Source organism: Delphinus delphis, chromosome 11 (genome assembly GCF_949987515.2).
Source record: "Delphinus delphis chromosome 11, mDelDel1.2, whole genome shotgun sequence".
In the NCBI taxonomy this organism is placed as follows: domain Eukaryota; kingdom Metazoa; phylum Chordata; class Mammalia; order Artiodactyla; family Delphinidae; genus Delphinus; species Delphinus delphis.
Window position 1 is genome coordinate 73,007,452 of NC_082693.1, and position 18,298 is coordinate 73,025,749.

Below are 18,298 nucleotides of genomic sequence, written 5' to 3' on the forward strand. Positions count from 1 at the left end.
ATAATTAACACCAGTTTTACGTAAACTCTTGTAGAATATCTATTGGGAGAAATCCTTCCCAATTCATTCTGTGAAGCAGGTATTACCCTCATACCAAAACTAGCACTAAAGCAAATAAATTACAGACCAATATTTCTCATGAATATATACACAAAAAATCTTTAAGAAAATAGCAAATAGAATTCGGCAATATATAGAAAGACTTATACATCGTGACCAAGTGGGGTTTATTCCAGTGACACAAACATAGCTGGCTCAATATTTGAAAATTAATCAATACAACCTACTGTATTAACAGACCGAAAAAGAAAAATTACAACACTTAATGCAGAAAAGGTATTTGATAAAATTTAACACCCATTCATGATAAAAACTCTCAGAGGCTTCCCTGGTGGCGCAGTGGTTGAGTGTCCACCTGCTAATGCAGGGGACATGGGTTCGTGCCCCGGTCCGGGAAGATCCCACATGCCGCGAAGTGGCTGGTCCTGTGAGCCATGGCTGCTGAGGCTGCATGTCCGGAGCCTGTGCTCTGCAACGGGAGAGGCCACAACAGTGAGAGGCCCGCGTACAGCAAAAAAAAAAAAAAAAAAAAAAACTCTCAGAAAAAAATAGAAATAGTAGATAACCTCCATTCTTGATTTAAAAAAACATTTACAAAAAGTCTACAGGTAACACTATATTTAGTAGTAAAAGACTAAATTCTTTCCCTTTTAGATCAGGAACAAAACAAGGATGCCCACTCTCACCACTTATTCAACATAACTCTGGCAATTCTGGCCAGTGCAATCAGGCAAGAAAAGGAAATAAAAGCTACAAAGATAGAAAAGAAGAAATAAAATTCTCCCTATTTGCAGGAGACAATAATTCACAGAGAAAATCCCAAAGCATCTACAAAAATGTACTTAGAATTAGTAAATGAATTTAACAAGGTCACAGGATAAAAGGTAAACATACAAAAATCAATTGTATCTATAAACTAGCCATAAACACAGGGAACTCAAATTTATTTAATTAATTAATTTATTTATGACTGCGTTGGGTCTTCATTGCTGTGTGCGTGGGCTTTCTCTAGTTGCGGGGAGCACTGGCTACTCTTCATTGCAGTGTGTGGGCTTTTCACTGTGGTGATTTCTCTTGTTGCAGAGCACGGTTTCTCTAGGTGTGTGGGCTCAGTAGTTGTGGCTTGCGGGCTCTAGAGCATAGGCTCAGTAGTTGTGGCAAACGGGCTTAGTTACTCCGCAGCATGTGGGATCTTCCCGGACCAGGGCTTGAACCCGTGTCCCCTGCATTGGCAGGTGGATTCTTAACCACTGCACCACCAGGGAAGTCCAGAAACCCCAGTTTAAAACACAATACCATTTACAACCACTGAAAGATGAGAGAGAGTGAGAGAGAGGAAGGGAGAGGGAGAGGGAAAGAAAGGAAAAGGAAGAGGGAGAGGAAGGAGGGAAGGAAGGACGGGAGGAAGGAAGGGGGAAAAAGGCTTAGATGTAAGTCTAACAAAATATATATAGTGCATTGATGCAGAAAACTATATAATTGATGAAAAAATCAAATAAGACCTAAAAAAATAGTCATATTGTGTTCGTGGAAGATTTAACATAGTAAAGATGTCAATTATCCCCCAGTTAATACACAGGTTTAACGTGATTCCTATCGCAATCCAGGAAGTTTTTCTTTCTTTTTTTTTTTTTTTGTAGACAAAGAAAGATTATTATCAACTTTATACGGAAAGGCAAAGCAATTCTGAAAAAGAATAAAGTTCAAGGAATCAGCCTACTGATTTCAAGGCCTATTTGTTATATAGCTATAGTATCAAATTATTAGCATGGGGATAGAAACATAAATCAATAGAAAAGGATATAGAAGCAGAAATATACCACACAAATGAGCCTAACTTCTTATTGAAGGCAAACGTGCTAAAGCAATACAGTGCAGGAAGGATAGTCCTTTCATAAATGTTGTGGATCAGTTAGACATCCATAGGCAAAAATGGGCCAAAACTTAAGTCTCACACTTTATAAGATGATTACCTCAAAAGGGATCACACCCTTAAATATAAAATGTAAAACTATAAAGCTTTTGGAAAAAATCAGAAGAGAAAGTCATTGGGATCTAGGGCTAGGAAAGTATGCTTGGCTCTCAGACAACACCAGCAGCACAATCCACAATAGGAAAAATTGATAATTTAAACTTAATCAAAATTAAAAATTTTGTTCTATGAAAGATCCTGTTAGTAGTATAAAAAAAGACAAGCTACAAAGTGAGAGAAAATATTTGCAAACCACATATCAAACAACACCTAGTATCTAGAATATGTAAAATCTCTCAAAACTCAGCAGTCAATTTTTTTTTTAAATCTCACTAAGAAATGTACAAAAGACATGAAGAAACATTTTACCAAAGAGAATATACAGATTTCATATACAGATAAGAGAATATACAGATAAGCACATAAAAATATATTCAGCATTATTAGCTATTAGAAAAATGCACATTAAAACTGTAATAAGGTATCACTACACAGTTACTACAATAACTAAAAGGAAAAGAACACAGCAACAACACCAAATGTTAGCCAGGATGTGTAGAAACCAGATTGCTCATACATTGCTGGATATACAGGATTTACAGTGGGATGTAAATGCCAGAGGTACTCTAGAAAACACTTAGGCAGCTTCTTAAAAAGCTAAACATTCAACCACCATGTGACCCAGGAATTGTACTCCTAGGCATTTATCCCAGAGAACTGAAAACTTACGTTCACACAAAAACCTGTACACAAATATTTATAGCAGCTTTATACATGATAGCCACAAACAATACAACCCAGATGTCCTTCAACAAGTAAAAATACCCATAACCATGTGACAACCTGGATTAACCTTGAAAGGATTATGCTGAGTGGAAAAAGTCAATCCCAAAAGATTACATAGTGTTTTATTATATTTATATTATGTTATTGACATAACAAATATAGAAATTGAAGATAGATTAGTGGTTGCCAGGGATTGTGGGGGGAGGGAAGTGGGTGTGGCCATAAAAGGGCAGTATGAGGGATCCTTGTAGTGATGGGAATTTCTGTATCATAACTATACCAATATCAATATCCTAGTTGTGATATTGGACTATAATTTTTTAAGATGCTACCACGTAAGGAGACTAGATAAGTGTATACAGGATTTCTCCGTAAAATTTCTTAGATCTGTATGCAAATCTACAATTATATCAAAATTAAAAGTGTAATAAAATATAAAGATATAATCCTCTCAAAATTATTAGTGACATTGAACACTAAGATTAATCAATGTAAGTCTCTTAGAATAATATGGTTATAAAATTCAATGAAACATAAATCTTTATAAAAGCAGAGCAATACCATGAAATAATTGATAATGTAATAATAATTCTATAAACATAAGATTCTAGAATTATTAACAGAACATTAATTGTAGTAAGGATGGTGATGGAGGAGGACAGAATGCTCTGATTCCTTATCTCAGGTAAGACTCAGTAGAAGATTTTCCCTCCCATAATTCTGAGAATAAGATTTCAGAAAGTAAATATAATATTGAAAATCTTAACAGTATTCGCTGGTTGAATGAAAAATAAGACATATGCATATTAAATACCGAGTAATATAAAATCAGATAAAGCGAACCATATAGAAAAAGGTGTAAACATTGTAAATAAGAATAAAATAAAAAACAAAAATCATAATAACTGTTAAATGATATTTATTCTGTTCTAAATGCTTTACGTATAATAATTCATTTAAATCTCACAATATCTGTATGATGTAGGTGTTGTTACCTCATTTTACAAATGGTAAAATGTACAGTTTCATTTACTTACCTGAGATCATACACTAGTAAGTGTTGTAGATAGGATTCAAATCTAGACAGTTCATATTTTGATACAGCCTCCCTCTCTATTATAGAACAAGATGATGGACATTAACTTAAACACTTTATGCTGATTATAATAAAAATGCTAATAATAAGCTTTTCCAATTAAACTAAAGTCTCTTAGCTATAATTACAAAGCATAACTAAACAAAATCATAGGAAGAACAAAAATTATAAATTTAAAACATCATGCAAAATGATTTAAGGCAAATGTAAACAAAATAGAATCAGACAATGATTACAATAGTTATACTAAGCAAAATGTAGTCAAGGCAAAAAATAAAGATGATTGTGATTAATATTTTGTAATAATAGACAGTAAAAATCACAACAGGGAAATAATTGCCAGAGACTTTTCCAGTGTAAAGAACATGTCTTTGAATCATATAAACCATAATTAGTGGAAATACAAGAACTGAACAAAAAAATTGTAAAGCTGGAAGATATTGCATCATATAAATAGGCAAAAATAAATAATGGTATAAACCACTGCTTTCATACGTTTTAATTCAGAAAAATCCCAATATTCTTTTGCTCTCGAGGAAAATGTCATAGTTGGGCTGATGCAAACATCTGGTCTCCTTAAAAAAATTACATTTTTGTAAAATACTTAATGGGAATTTTGGTTACACACTTCAGTTTTAATGACTGTAAATCAGTCTCTCCAACTTAAATCTACCATGGAAAGTAGTTAAACAACATTTATGAATCTGCACAGGGAAGCACAAGTAGCTAAGGTACATGTCTCACCATTATGCTATTGTGTGACCAGCCAGTTACTCCTCACTGCCTCCTTTTCAACTTCTGTAGAGCATATTTAATTAAAAGCTTCTAGGAGTTTGTAAGAAAGACTTATCCCAATAGAGAATTTCAGAATAAATTTTTTACCTATATTTCCTTATTTATCATAGGATATTCAATCAGTTCCCTTACTGTTAGGCTTTGGTTTGTTTTCAGACTTCAGCATCTATAAATAGTGCTGTATTAATTAACCCTGAACACACATTGTTTTATATTTTTCCAATATCTTTAGTATGACATTCTTTCAAATTTCTGGAATTTGCTGGGTTTTATTAGAAATTTAGAATACATTTCAAAGGTATTTAAGATAACCTGTTTAAGATAACCTGTTTTTGTTTGTTGTAACATTTCCTCTTAAATGTTATACTTCTTTTTCTTGATGGCTTGGATAAAAAGGAATTGAGTCCAAATAAGTAGATTGACGATAGTTAGGTAGATAGATAGATGGATAAATAGGTTCATTATTCCACTCAAGAGCCTGTGGAAGGCAAAAATAACAACATGAACTGTTACCTATGGAAGAGGTCATCAGCTACTTATAAAAACCGATTTATGGGCTTCCCTGGTGGTGCAGTGGTTGAGAGTCCACCTGCCGATGCAGGGGACACAGGTTTGTGCCCCGGTCTGGGAAGATCCTACATGCCACGGAGTGGCTGGGCCCGTGAGCCATGGCCACTGAGCTTGCACATCCGGAGCTTGTGCTCCGCAACGGGAGAGGCCACAACAGTGAGAGGTCCACGTACCAAAAAAAACAAAACAAAACAAAAAACATTTATTCTTCTTACAGGACATAAAATTAAACTGTATTTTCCAGCCCTCCTTGCAGGAAGATAGACCTCTTGCCTGAGTGATGTTTAATGAGATAAGTAAAAGTATTATGTGCTATTTCCAGGACTGGGCCATAAAATCCTTTCAAGTGTGATCACCATGTTTAATCTCCACTTCAGTGGTTCTCAAATCTGGTCCCCAGCTGAGCAACAGTATCACCGGGACATTGTTGGAAATGCAAATTCTTGGACTTCACCCCAGATCTGTGGAATCAGAAACTCTCAGGGTAGACTGAGTGATTTTGTTTTAACATACCCTCTGAATGATCCTGATTAACACTAGTTTGAGAATGATGGCTGTCTCATGGGCTGAATGCAGAGGACTATGGGGACCCTAAAGGAAGGCAGATCCACAATATGGAAGGTACCTATTTCTGAATAGTATACAGAAGACCTTGCTCTAAGCAGGAACACCTTTATCTGTCTTTCTAATCTTGGCAAGAGATATTGTATGACTTCTAACAAAAACACTTGTAACAACAGGAATATATTAGTAATCAAAGGTCCTCAGCCTTTTGTTAACATGCCTAATCTCTTATTGTCTGTCAATGGTGTCCCTTTTTGATATTGCAATATAGTTATAGATGGGGAACAGCCATCTTAAGTAAAAGAACAAAAATGGCTAAATCTCTGAAGATTAGTTGACATGACAGACAGAGCAACATAGGGTCTTAGTGATCCAGCTATTTTTTCATTTGCTAATTTTCTTTTTCTTGTTTTGAAAGTTATTTCTGTGTAAATGGAAAGCTTCTCCTAGCTACTATATATTGGTCACTCCAGGCAGATGCTGTAATGTCCCTGCTATTGGTAGGGAGATGTAATGATGTCAGCTTTCCATTGGACTGAGTAGCAAGCTGTTGCCATTTTTAACATTGATTGACATTACAAGGATGCCTGATGATATAAACCAAAAATAATAATGATAACAATTATTAGGGAGCAATGCAACTAGGGAGCAATACAACTCTGTTCTTTATTTTTTGCTAAAATATACTTTGGACCAAACCCCGGGTATATTTCTCTGGGTATAAATACAAATTTATGCTATGAAAAGTGAGATAGACATGCCATCAAAGAATTTACAAAGGCAAATACCAAACTTTGTTAGGTGTGTGCAAACTTATATACTCCCTCTTGCACGTGGTTATTTTTTTCTTGACTATCTCAAAAATATTGGTATTGTAGGTACGTTTTCTTTTTTAATAAAAGGCTTTCATCTGTCATTGAGTCAGAAAGTTCTGTACAGGACTGATTATCATGGATATTTAAGTATTGGATTCAAATTATTTTTGGTTCAATAATTACCCTCTTCTGGGGACATTTGGTAGAACATGTCATTCGTATAGTTAATGGGCATTTCATACAATCCGGTGAATTTAGTCGTGTTTTTCATGATGATGTACTAATCACTTTTAATCAGTGACTCAGGAATATACTGTCTTATTATGTGCTAAGTGTAGTGAGACACACTACCTCTCACTTAAAAGTAATTATCGTTAATCTTCTATTCAAATCAGAACGGGAAAGACCATTGCCATAGAGTTGAGAACATTTAAAATAAAAATGAACAACTGAACTATATTGAACAAAGAACTGTTGAATGTTCATTGTAAGGTGTATTGTTTGGCTTGGTTGCCAGGAAATAAACTCTTGAGAAGTAATACATTACAATTAGCTTGTTAATCCAAGGAGCTCTAATATGCTCTGCTATGATTTATATAATTACATTAATTAAAGCCAAATTTATGTAGAACTAACTGCACTAAATACCCAATATCATTATTTTAAAGAAGTCTCCTGAAATATCTGCATTCCTCACAACTGAAGACAAACATTTCTATAGTGGAATTTGAACCTGCTATGTGTTCGATAATTGTCAGACAAAATTAGAACAAGACTGTTAAGATAAGAAAGGCTAAAGACCTTCCCTCTAAGCATCACCTGCTTTGAAATAGAAAAAAAATCTGTATATTTTTCTAAGGCCAGCTTGAGAAAATAGTACTCCAGGGTCGTGTTTGCAAGGAAATTCTAAATTTTCTTTTCAGACATCTACAAGCAAAATGAACAAGGTGGTCTTCTTAACTTGGATGAGATAAAACTCAGTAGGGTATATATGTCCATCCCACTCTCTCACTTCTTTCCAGCTTACCCTTCCCCCTCCCACCCCCGTGTCCTCAAGTCTATCCTCTACATCTGTATCTTTATTCCTGTCCTGCCCCTAGGTTCTTCAGAACCATTTTTTTTTTTTTTTAGATTCCATATATATATGTTAGTATATGGTATTTGTTTTTCTCTTTCTGACTTCCTTCACTCTGTATGACAGTAAAATAGATAGCTAGTGGGAAGCAGCCGCATAGCACAGGGAGATCAGCTCGGTGTTTTGTGACCACCTAGAGGGGTGGGATAGGGAGGGTGGAAGACACAAGAGGGAGGGGATATGGGGATATATGTATAGGTATAGCTGATTCACTTTGTTATACAGCAGAAACTAACACAACAATGTAAAACAATTATACTCCAATAAAGATGTTTGGAAAAAATAAAACGAATATGGGATAAAAAAAAAAAAAACTCAGTAGGAAGATCTTTGTACTTTTGAAACTTACTACAGTTGCCTAGTATCCATTCTAGGTAAATTTTCTTCACAACATTGAATTTGGAACCAAGTGTTCTTCAAAGAGACATTGTTTTTTGTACTCAGTGTTTTCTAGATGTCTTGTGCATCTTAAAAATTATTATAAAGTGCTTCGATATTTCACTAATGAAAAACCAAAATCCTTCAGCACCTAAAGAGCTTGCTTTCTTTCTTATATTAGGATCTGGTATTTGGCTTAAGTCTCTCTAAATTCTGTGTAAATCTGGATGGGAATCATTAAATCATAAAACAATTCTTGAAGGCATATTGCAAGATGATTGTCTATGATGGTACATTGCATCAAAAAATAAAACACAAGACAACTGTTAACCCATCAATTTTTTTTTGTTTTGTTTTTTACTAAATGCTTTGCATTTCATGGAGACATGTTATTAAGAATTATTCATTAAACAAAATTAAAAGTTGATACAATTTGAGGCAGAAAGCTGGTGTTCTCTGTTTTATTAGTAGGATTCAAAACACGTAATACACTGAAATGGAGAAATTGCTAACTGAAATAAATTCAACAGAAAACAATGAAGGAAGCAACAGAAGGAGGGAAAAAACCCTAAAACTAAACGGAAGAAAAGCCTCAGGAGTAATTAAATAAAAGAAACACAAATAGTTCATTAGTAGGCAATAATTTTGGAAAAATTTTTCTCATTTGTAGATTATTGAGGACCTCCTTTAATTTATGTCATGCATTTCGCTTTGTGCACATCTTTTCATTCCAATAGTGTAAGTAGCGTTTTAGTACAACAGATATATTTTTTAAATAACAATCCCTTACATTTTTATAGCAGGTTACATTATACCCAGTTCTTTCATGTGCTTAACTTCATCCAATCCCCACATAGCCATGACTGAAAAAATGATGAACTTTTATTGAAATGTTTGTTATTATTGTTTTTAAATTAATATTCAGTTTTCATCCTGACTGATGACTGTTTTTATCTCCCTAAACACTCAGATCCTACCAATAACAAATACAAAATGACTGATAGGAATAGGAAATTTTTCCTAGCTTCTTGTTCTAATCTTACATTTCTAACTTAGTATATCCATGTATATTTGGCTAAGAAATGTCATTATCTCTTCTTTAATTAGAAAATTTCAGAATATGCCTTCCTTAGTTTTCATTAAAACACTGATAAATTATTTATATATTTAGCAGGTAACAAGCACATTATTTTTCTGTTTGTTAATTACCTCATCACATTTTTTCTTTCTCTTTTCTTTTTTTTGCATTTCAGTTCTTATGGTTCTGAACTCTTTAAGTCAGACTTGGATTAATTTAGATGAACAGACAAAGGGTATAGGAAGATTGTAGTATGCAATACACTTCCCTTGCTAATCTGATAATATTTTAGATCTCTGTGCAAAGATTTGTGTTAATGCACAAGCAGTCAACTCCTTTTTACATTTCTCATCAACATTTCTCCCTTATAGACATGAGTAGAACATCATCATAAGGATCAGTTCTTTCTCCTGTTTTAGGTATTAAGAAATAAAACTATTTCTGTTCACAGATGACATGTATGTCTATGTAGAAAATCCCAAAGAATCTACAAAAAACTCCCAGGATTAATAAGTAAATGTAGCAAGGTTACAGGATACAAGTTCAGTATATAAAAGTCAATTATGTTCCTGTATACCTAAATAACTACATTCCTGTATGCCAACGGAGGGCAGTGGCATAAATGTGAGAAAATGCATATTACTCTGTAATTTCTTTTTACTTCATGAAGTATGCCTCGCATAAAAAATTATGGAGACTAATGTGACAAACACTGGTGTAACCCCTCAATTCAGCTCAAGATAAAATATATTACAGATTCAGCTGAATTTCAAGGTGTACTCCTCCTATTTTAACCTGTCTCAGAGTTGATCACTATTTTAAATTTAGAGTGTGCCATTCCCACATTTTTAAAAATAATTGTACACATGTTTCTTCACAAATAACTATTTGTGTTATTTTACCTGTTACAAAACATATATAAATAATATAATTTATTCTTTTGAAAATAATTTTTTTAAAATTCACTATTATGTTGATGAGTTTTACTGATACTTATACAGGTGGATTTTGTTCACTTATTTTAATCAGTCTATAGTATTTATTTGTATAAGTACACTACAAGTTGTGTACCTATTCTAGAAATGACCTTTAAGTTTGTTTCCAATTTTTCACTATTGTAAATAGTGCTGCAGTAAACAGTCTTTCACATATCTCATTTGTACATAGGTAAGAGTTTCTCTAGAGCAGTGCTTCTCAAAGTGTGGGCCCTGAACCAGCAGCATCAGTAACACCTGGGAACTTTTTAGAAATGGAAATTCTTGGAGCTAACCCCAGCCTTACTGAACTAGAAACACAGGTGGTAGAGACAACAATCTGTGTTTTAGTAAGCCCTTGAATTGATTCCGATGCAGGCTAAAGTTTGCTGACTCCTGCTTGGGAGAATATATCTAGGTATGAAGTTACTTCATCAAGCATGCGTACTTACTCATTTTATTAAATATATATTCTGTAGTTCTTTACTTATCGATATTACATATTTACACTCTAACCAGTTATATATGAGAGCCTCTTTTGCTCCATATCATCTCTAACACTAGTGTTTTCATATTTTAAAAATTACCACTTTTTTTTTTTTCGGTATGTGGGCCTCTCACTGTTGTGGCCTCTCCCTTTGAGGAGCACAGGCTCCGGACGCGCAGGCTCAGCGGCCATGGCTCACGGGCCCAGCCGCTCCACGGCATGTGGGATCTTCCCGGACCGGGGCACGAACCCGTGTCCCCTGCATCGGCAGGCGGACTCTCAACCACTGCGCCACCAGGGAAGCCCTAAAAATTACCACTTTGATGTGTGTGTGAAATGGCATTCCTTTTAATGTACATATCCCTGGTTATAAGTAAAATAGAGCATTCTCTTATGTATTTGTCATACATGTATGTCACATATTAGTTTATTGATGCTTTCTCTTATGTGAATAATTAGCTCATATTATTTGTCATATATTTTAAAAACTAGGGTTTTTGTGTTTTTCTAATTGATTTGTAAAGATCTCATATAATTTGGATACTAATGTGTATTCAGTTATTTGTGTTATACATATCTTTTCTTAGTGTGCTGTCTTTTGTCTTTGTTGGTGATTTTCTTTGTTGGTGGTTCTCTTTTCTCATATTTTGCTATTACATTTGGTCTCTTATTCTTCATTATATTACACACATTTCTTTAAGCTAAAATATACAGATCTAGTGCACTTTATGGGTACAGCTATGTTAAAATTTATTGAACCATTTTCTTATTAATAGATGTATCAGTCAAGATCCCAGCTGGAAGTAGATGGCACACACTCAAGCTGAAGATAATTTAATAAAGGGGCTATTTTTAAAGGTGTTAAGAAAAAAAAAATAGGGTGCTAGTAGCAACAGGGAGCTAGAAACACCAGGGAACCACTGACACCAGAGAGCTTGAATGGACAAGAAAAGGGAGCAGATATTAGAATTCAGAGAAATAGCAGGAGGAAGAGTGATTCTTGACAGGAATCACTGGACCTGTGGCCTTTGGTCAAGGGAACTAACCAATCCATGGCAATCTAGTGGGGAATGAATCTGTGAATAAATATTCTGGGTTTATGCTCCTCTTTCCCTTCCCCTCACTATCTAAACCCAACTAGAAACTTCTCTCAGAATGCAAGGGAATTCCTGATGCAATTTGTACACATCAGCCTCCCAGGTCAACGAGCAAGTAAAACGATTGGTGAAAGGCACTGGTGTTCAAATGACCACCAGTCTTTTATTTCTATTCTTCGTTATACAAACAACAGTGCAATGTGCATTCTTGTTCATTTATACAATGTATTGGTACTCTTATATTGCATGATTGATCCCCAAATTTAGGATTGTGAGGTCAAAATACGTTATTTTTCTCTGTTTCTAAAGACATAATGCCAAGTTTCTTCCCCAAAATACAGGAATTCATACCCCATAAGCAATGTATGAGAATGTTCTAAATCTTTGTGATATTTCAAATTTTACTAATCTAAATAAAGACTATAGGCACCTCATTTTTAAAATTTATACATGATGTTGACCATAGTTTATTGGCTATTCACATTTCTTCTGTATTTACCATTTCTCCTCTGTAAAGATTCTGCCTAGATACTGTTTTCAGTATTTTTTTTTATTTCTGAGATACACATTTTAAAGTAATAACTAGAATTATGACTTATAACATTATAGCAGAACATGTAAGATTTTTAGAAATTTCACGTAATGTCTGAAACATTTATATCAACATATTTCCATACAAATAACCCAAAGAAAGTTTAGTATTAGTTGTTTGTTGTTCGTTTGTTTGTTTATACTGCAGGTTCTTATTAGTCATCAATTTTATACACATCAGTGTATACATGTCAATCCCAATCGCCCAATTCAGCACACCAGCATCCCCACCCCACCGTGGTTTTCCCCCCTTGGTGTCCATACATTTGTTCTCTACATCTGTATCTCAATTTCTGCCCTGCAAACCGGTTCATTTGTACCATTTTTCTAGGTTCCATATGTATGCGTTAATATACGATATTTGTTTTTCTCTTTCTGACTTACTTCACACTGTATGACAGTCTCTAGATCCATCCACGTCACAACAAATGACTCAATTTTGTTCCTTTTTATGGCTGAGTAATATTCCATTGTATATATGTACCACATCTTCTTTATCCATTCATCTGTCAATGGGCATTTAGGTTGCTTCCATGACCTGGCTATTGTAAATAGTGCTGCAATGAACATTGGGGTGCATGTGACTTTTTGAATTATGGTTTTCTCAGGGTATATGCCCAGTAGTGGGATTGCTGGATCATATGGTAATTCTATTTTTAGTTTTTTAAGGGACCTGCATACTGTTCTCCATAGTGGCTGTATCAATTTACATTCCCACCCACAGTGCAAGAGCGTTCCCTTTTCTCCACACCCTCTCCAGCACTTGTTGTTTGTAGATTTTCTGATGATGCCCATTCTAACTGGTGTGAGGTGATTCCTCATTGAAGTTTTGATTTCCATTTCTCTAATAATTTGTGATGTTGAGCAGCTTTTCATGTGCTTCTTGGCCATCTGTATGTCTTCTTCGGAAAAATGTCTATTTAGGTCTTCTGCCCATTTTTGGATTGGGTTGTTTGTTTCTTTAATATTGAGCTGCATGAGCTGTTTATATATTTTGGAGATTAATCTTTTGTCCATTGATTCGTTTGCAAATATTTTCTCCCATTCTGAGGGTTGTCTTTTCGTCTTGTTTATGGTTTCCTTTGCTGTGCAGAAGCTTTGAAGTTTCATTAGGTCCCATTTGTTTATTTTTGCTTTTATTTCCATTACTCTAGGAGGTGGATCAGAAAAGATCTTGCTGTGATTTATGTCAGAGTGTTCTTCCTATGTTTTCCTCTAAGAGTTTTATAGTGTCTGGTCTTACATTAGGTCTCGAATCCATTTTGAGTTTATTTTTGTGTATGGTGTTAGGGAGTGTTCTACTTTCATTCTTTTACATGAAGCTGTCCAGTTTTCCCAGCACCACTTATTGAAGAGACTGTCTTTTCTCCATTGTATATCTTTGCCTCCTTTGTCATAGATTAGTTGACCTTAGGTGCGTGGGTTTATCTCTGGGCTTTCTATCTTGTTCCATTGATCTATGTTTCTTTTTTTGTGCCAGTACCATATTGTCTTGATTACTGTAGCTTTGTAGTATAGTCTGAAGTCAGGCAGTCTGATTCCTCCAGCTCCGTTTTTTTCCCTCGAGACTGCTTTGGCTATTCGGGGTCTTTTTTGTCTCACTGTTTTCATTTTTACATTGGATTTTTTTCTTATAATTTGGTGGATGTGTAGGTGTATTATTGATAGTAACACAGTTTGATTGCCTTAAGAGGTGCACATATTATCTCCTAGTTTATTGTTTTGCTTTATGTATGGTGATGAATATGTGGAAGTGCAATATTGAGAAAGAATATTTACTATGAATATTTTAGGTGATTTTTTTATCGCTTGGACTTCAGCTATATATACGCTTCAGTGGTTTAGTCCAACTCTGGCCTACATACTGAGCACAATAAAGCTTTGTAATATTAATGAATGACACCAATTCAAACTTCATTAGTAGTGTAGTCTACTAATGTGTAGTGGGCTCCTCTTGAAATGAATAACTGACATGATAAAGAAACTCACAGAAATTTTCATGTATGTCAAGAGGAAAGCATTATTAGTATACATTTTTTTTTGCATTCTGAGGGCATGAATACCAGAGTAATTTGTTCTATAAATTAGACTTCAAACTAATTCTTTCAAAATGCAATTAACAATTGACAGCTTAATATGGAACTATGAAGAAATTTTATATTATTTTTGGTATATTTCTTGTTTCATTGTCTTACCTGTAATTTTCACTGGTGTCAACAGGAGCTATTAGTTTATTGATGTGGAAAGAGACTTAAATGTCTTCACTCTCTAAGTTCTCCAGGTCTTGAAATTGTCATTAATTTACTGAATGTATTAATATTTTCCCCTCTCCAAAGCATTGAGTCAGTTTATAACAAAGTATAACAATAAGGTTAGTTTAAGTAGAAATTATGCTAAAAATCAGAGGTAGTGCATAGATGTGAATATATTTTGTTGTAGCTAACACACTCCCCTGTATTTTTGCTTTTGAGATTCCTGATAACCAGGGCAAACCAGAAAATACAATTAATATAAGGCACTTAGCATATGCTTTGGAAAGACAAGGATTTTCCTGTGAGATCATTCTAAATAACTATGAGGTGGACTTTTTCTAGCCAGATTGAACATTTAGCACTGGCCCAAAAAACTATTTCCATTTTAATTTCATGCCTCAATAAAACTGTGGAAATATTTAAAAATCCCAAAGCCCATCTTTTATTTATCTAACAAACATTAGGATGCCATTGGTTTTTTTCCTGAGTTCCTATTAAGCTAGGTCAGTAATACTGAGAAGGAGACAAGATTAGGTAATGTCAGAAATGCATTATGCTTATATAGTTGTTGAGAAGATAACAGAAGTAGAACAAAGTACAAAACAATAATGATTTAATGCTATAAATAAATTTTCAAGTAAAATGTATTTGTCTTAATGAAAATATGTTGCAGTATTATGCTCTTTATTTGAGTCATTTTTCAGCTTTTTACACAATTTCAATGTTTGCATTTATAAAGAGATATTTGGAAGTTCTAATTGGTATTTCTTAACAGACAGCCCAATAAGCATACAGGAAAGCATTAAAAGATTACAGAAGAATGGGTTTAATGTTGAGTTAAATTACATGGCAAGAGGTGAAATGAAAATAAAAAGACAAACACATATGTATGAGGTGGGAAGATTAAGCATTAGTCAGAGTAAAGGTGTTTATAAGCCAAAAACAGAACAGGAACAGAATATTTGTACATAGTAGCAACCTATTCACACTGTATTTTTAGGTGGCATTGTCTTTGATCATTATTTTCATAATACTCCTTAAAATAAGTAAAGAAAGCAATGAATAATAAAGGGTGATATTATCTTAGTTATTACGTGTCAAACACTTTTCTTGGTGATTTACATGCAGTTACCACACAATCTTCAAAAATCCCTATGAACTGGGTGCTATTATTATACTAATTTCATAGAAAAAGAAATTTAGGATCAGAGAGATTAAACCACTTGTTCAAGATTGCACAGATAGTTAGTGGTAGAGCATGAATTTGAACTAAGTATACCTGATTCCAGAGCCTAGGCAGTTACTCACAATGCTATATAGGTTTTGCAAGCAACTTTTCCTGGCCAGAGACTGTACTCCACATTTCAATCATATTATCTTATTCAATGCTCACAACTCTGGCAATTGCACATTTCTTTCAATTTTATAGAAGAGAAAATTGAATATGGGTCATTCTTTCATGACATAAATCATGCTAGATAAGCTATAAACCCCACTTATATCATAGAATAACTATGGAATATATGTCCATTGTTCTATGCTCACATGGAGATAAGAAAATGAAGCAAGATGTAAGAGGGACTTTACTTACTATTTCTAATTTGGACTAAATGACTAAATAGGGAAAGTTGACCCAAGCCAAATAAGTTCTTCTTCCTTTGAGCTCCCATAGCAATTCTCTATATATTACAAATATAGCAATTAAACTGAATTGCAGTGGTTTATTTATGAGTCTGGTATCATGTAAAAAGAATAATGGGAAGTACCATACTTTTTCCAGCTGTAAATTCCAGAATACGGTAAAATGCCTTGTATGTATCAGATTCTCTGTAGTGTTGCCTATATACATTCAGCTCAATAAATTAATGAATGACAACCTCTGGGGTAAATATATTGTTGAGAAGCAAAATAAGAGAAAGAAACTGACATTCTCCATGATGTCCCTATTGGATATTTAAGGTTTTTATACTATATTATCAAAAACTAAGACTGGATAAGCTGATGAGACTCTTAGTGGGTAAACTTAATGCAAGCTTTAGTGTTTACAAAGTGTTCCAGTAAGATCAAGAAACAACCTGGGTACATTTTAGGCAATAGAAATTAAAGCAAATTTTAGATAGGAGTTCCCAAGATGACAGAGTAGAACGACCCTGAGTTCACCTCTTCTCAAGACCACACCAAAATTACAAATATTTACAGAACAACTGTGGATGAAAAAGACTGGAGCCTACCAGAAAAGATCTTCTACAACTAATGATATAAAGAAAGAACCACAATGAGATGGGTAGGAAGGGGGTCGCTATATATTCAAGACCCATATGCCCAGGTGGATGACCCACAAATGGGAGAATAATTACAATTGCAGAGGTTCTTCCCAAGAAATGAGGGGTCTGAGCTCCACATGGGACTCCCCACCTGGGAGTCCTGCACCAAGAATATGAGATCCCAGAACATTTGACTTTGAAGGCCAGTGGAGCTTACTTTTGGGAGTTGCAGAAGGCTGGGAGAAAAAGGGGCTCCACTTTTAAAGGGTACACACAAAATCTCACATGCTCTTGGACCATGGGAAGAAGCAGTAATTTGAAAGGAGCCTGGATCAGACCTACTGGCTGATCTTGGAGAGTCTCTCGGAGAGGCAGAAGGCAACTGGAGCTCAATCTGGGGACATAATACTGGCAGCAACCATTTTGAGAAACTCAGTCTACTGCGTGAACACTGGTGCTGGAAAATGCCATTTTGGAGTCCTCCTTCTAGCTTATTAGCCTCAGGACCCAGCTCTGCCCCCACCCACCAGCCTGTAAGAACCAGTACTGGAATGCCTCAGGCCAAACCACTAACTGGGCAGGGATACAGCTCCACCTACCAGTAGACAGGCTGCCTTAAGAATCCCTGAGCTCACAGATGCCCTTGGACACAGTCTGGTCCACCAGGGGGCCCAGGACTTGGCCCTACACACCAGTGTATGGGTACTGAACTTGGAACTCCCAAGGCCCTGCAGCCAGAGACCCTGGGACCCAGCTCTCTCCATCAGCAAGCCTACTCTAGCCTTGAGACCAGCTTTCACCCACTGGCCAGCAGACAGCAGCCCCAGGACAACTGTAGCCATGGCAGGACCCAGTCCACCCACCAGTAGTCCAGCACCAGCCCTATGACTGGCTTGGCCAGCCCCACCCACCAAAAGTCCAGTGCCAGCTCTGGGACCCCTGGGCCCTGCAGCCAGACCCCAGGACCAGGCTTTGCCCACCAGTGGGCCAGCATTAGCCTAATGACCTGGCTTGACCCACTGGTGAGTGGGCATCAACCTCAGGATCTGCTGGACACTGACTTCACACCAGTGAGCCAGAAGTAGCCCTGGGACACTGCCCCCTCACAGGGTTCTACAGCCAGTCACCTTATGACCTGCCCCACCAACCAGCAGCCAGCAGCCTCCACACAAGGCAGAGCCTCGCAACAAACTGGACCACGGATGAGTCATGCCTACTGGACTGCCCACAGTAATCAGCCTGCCACAACAGAAGGACCCACACAGCCCACATTGGGGCACTACTAGAGCACTGGGGGCACCACTAAAGCATATAGTTCTGGTGACCAGAGGGGAGTATGCTGCTGGGATGCACAGTATGTCTCCTACAAAAGGCCACTTCTCCA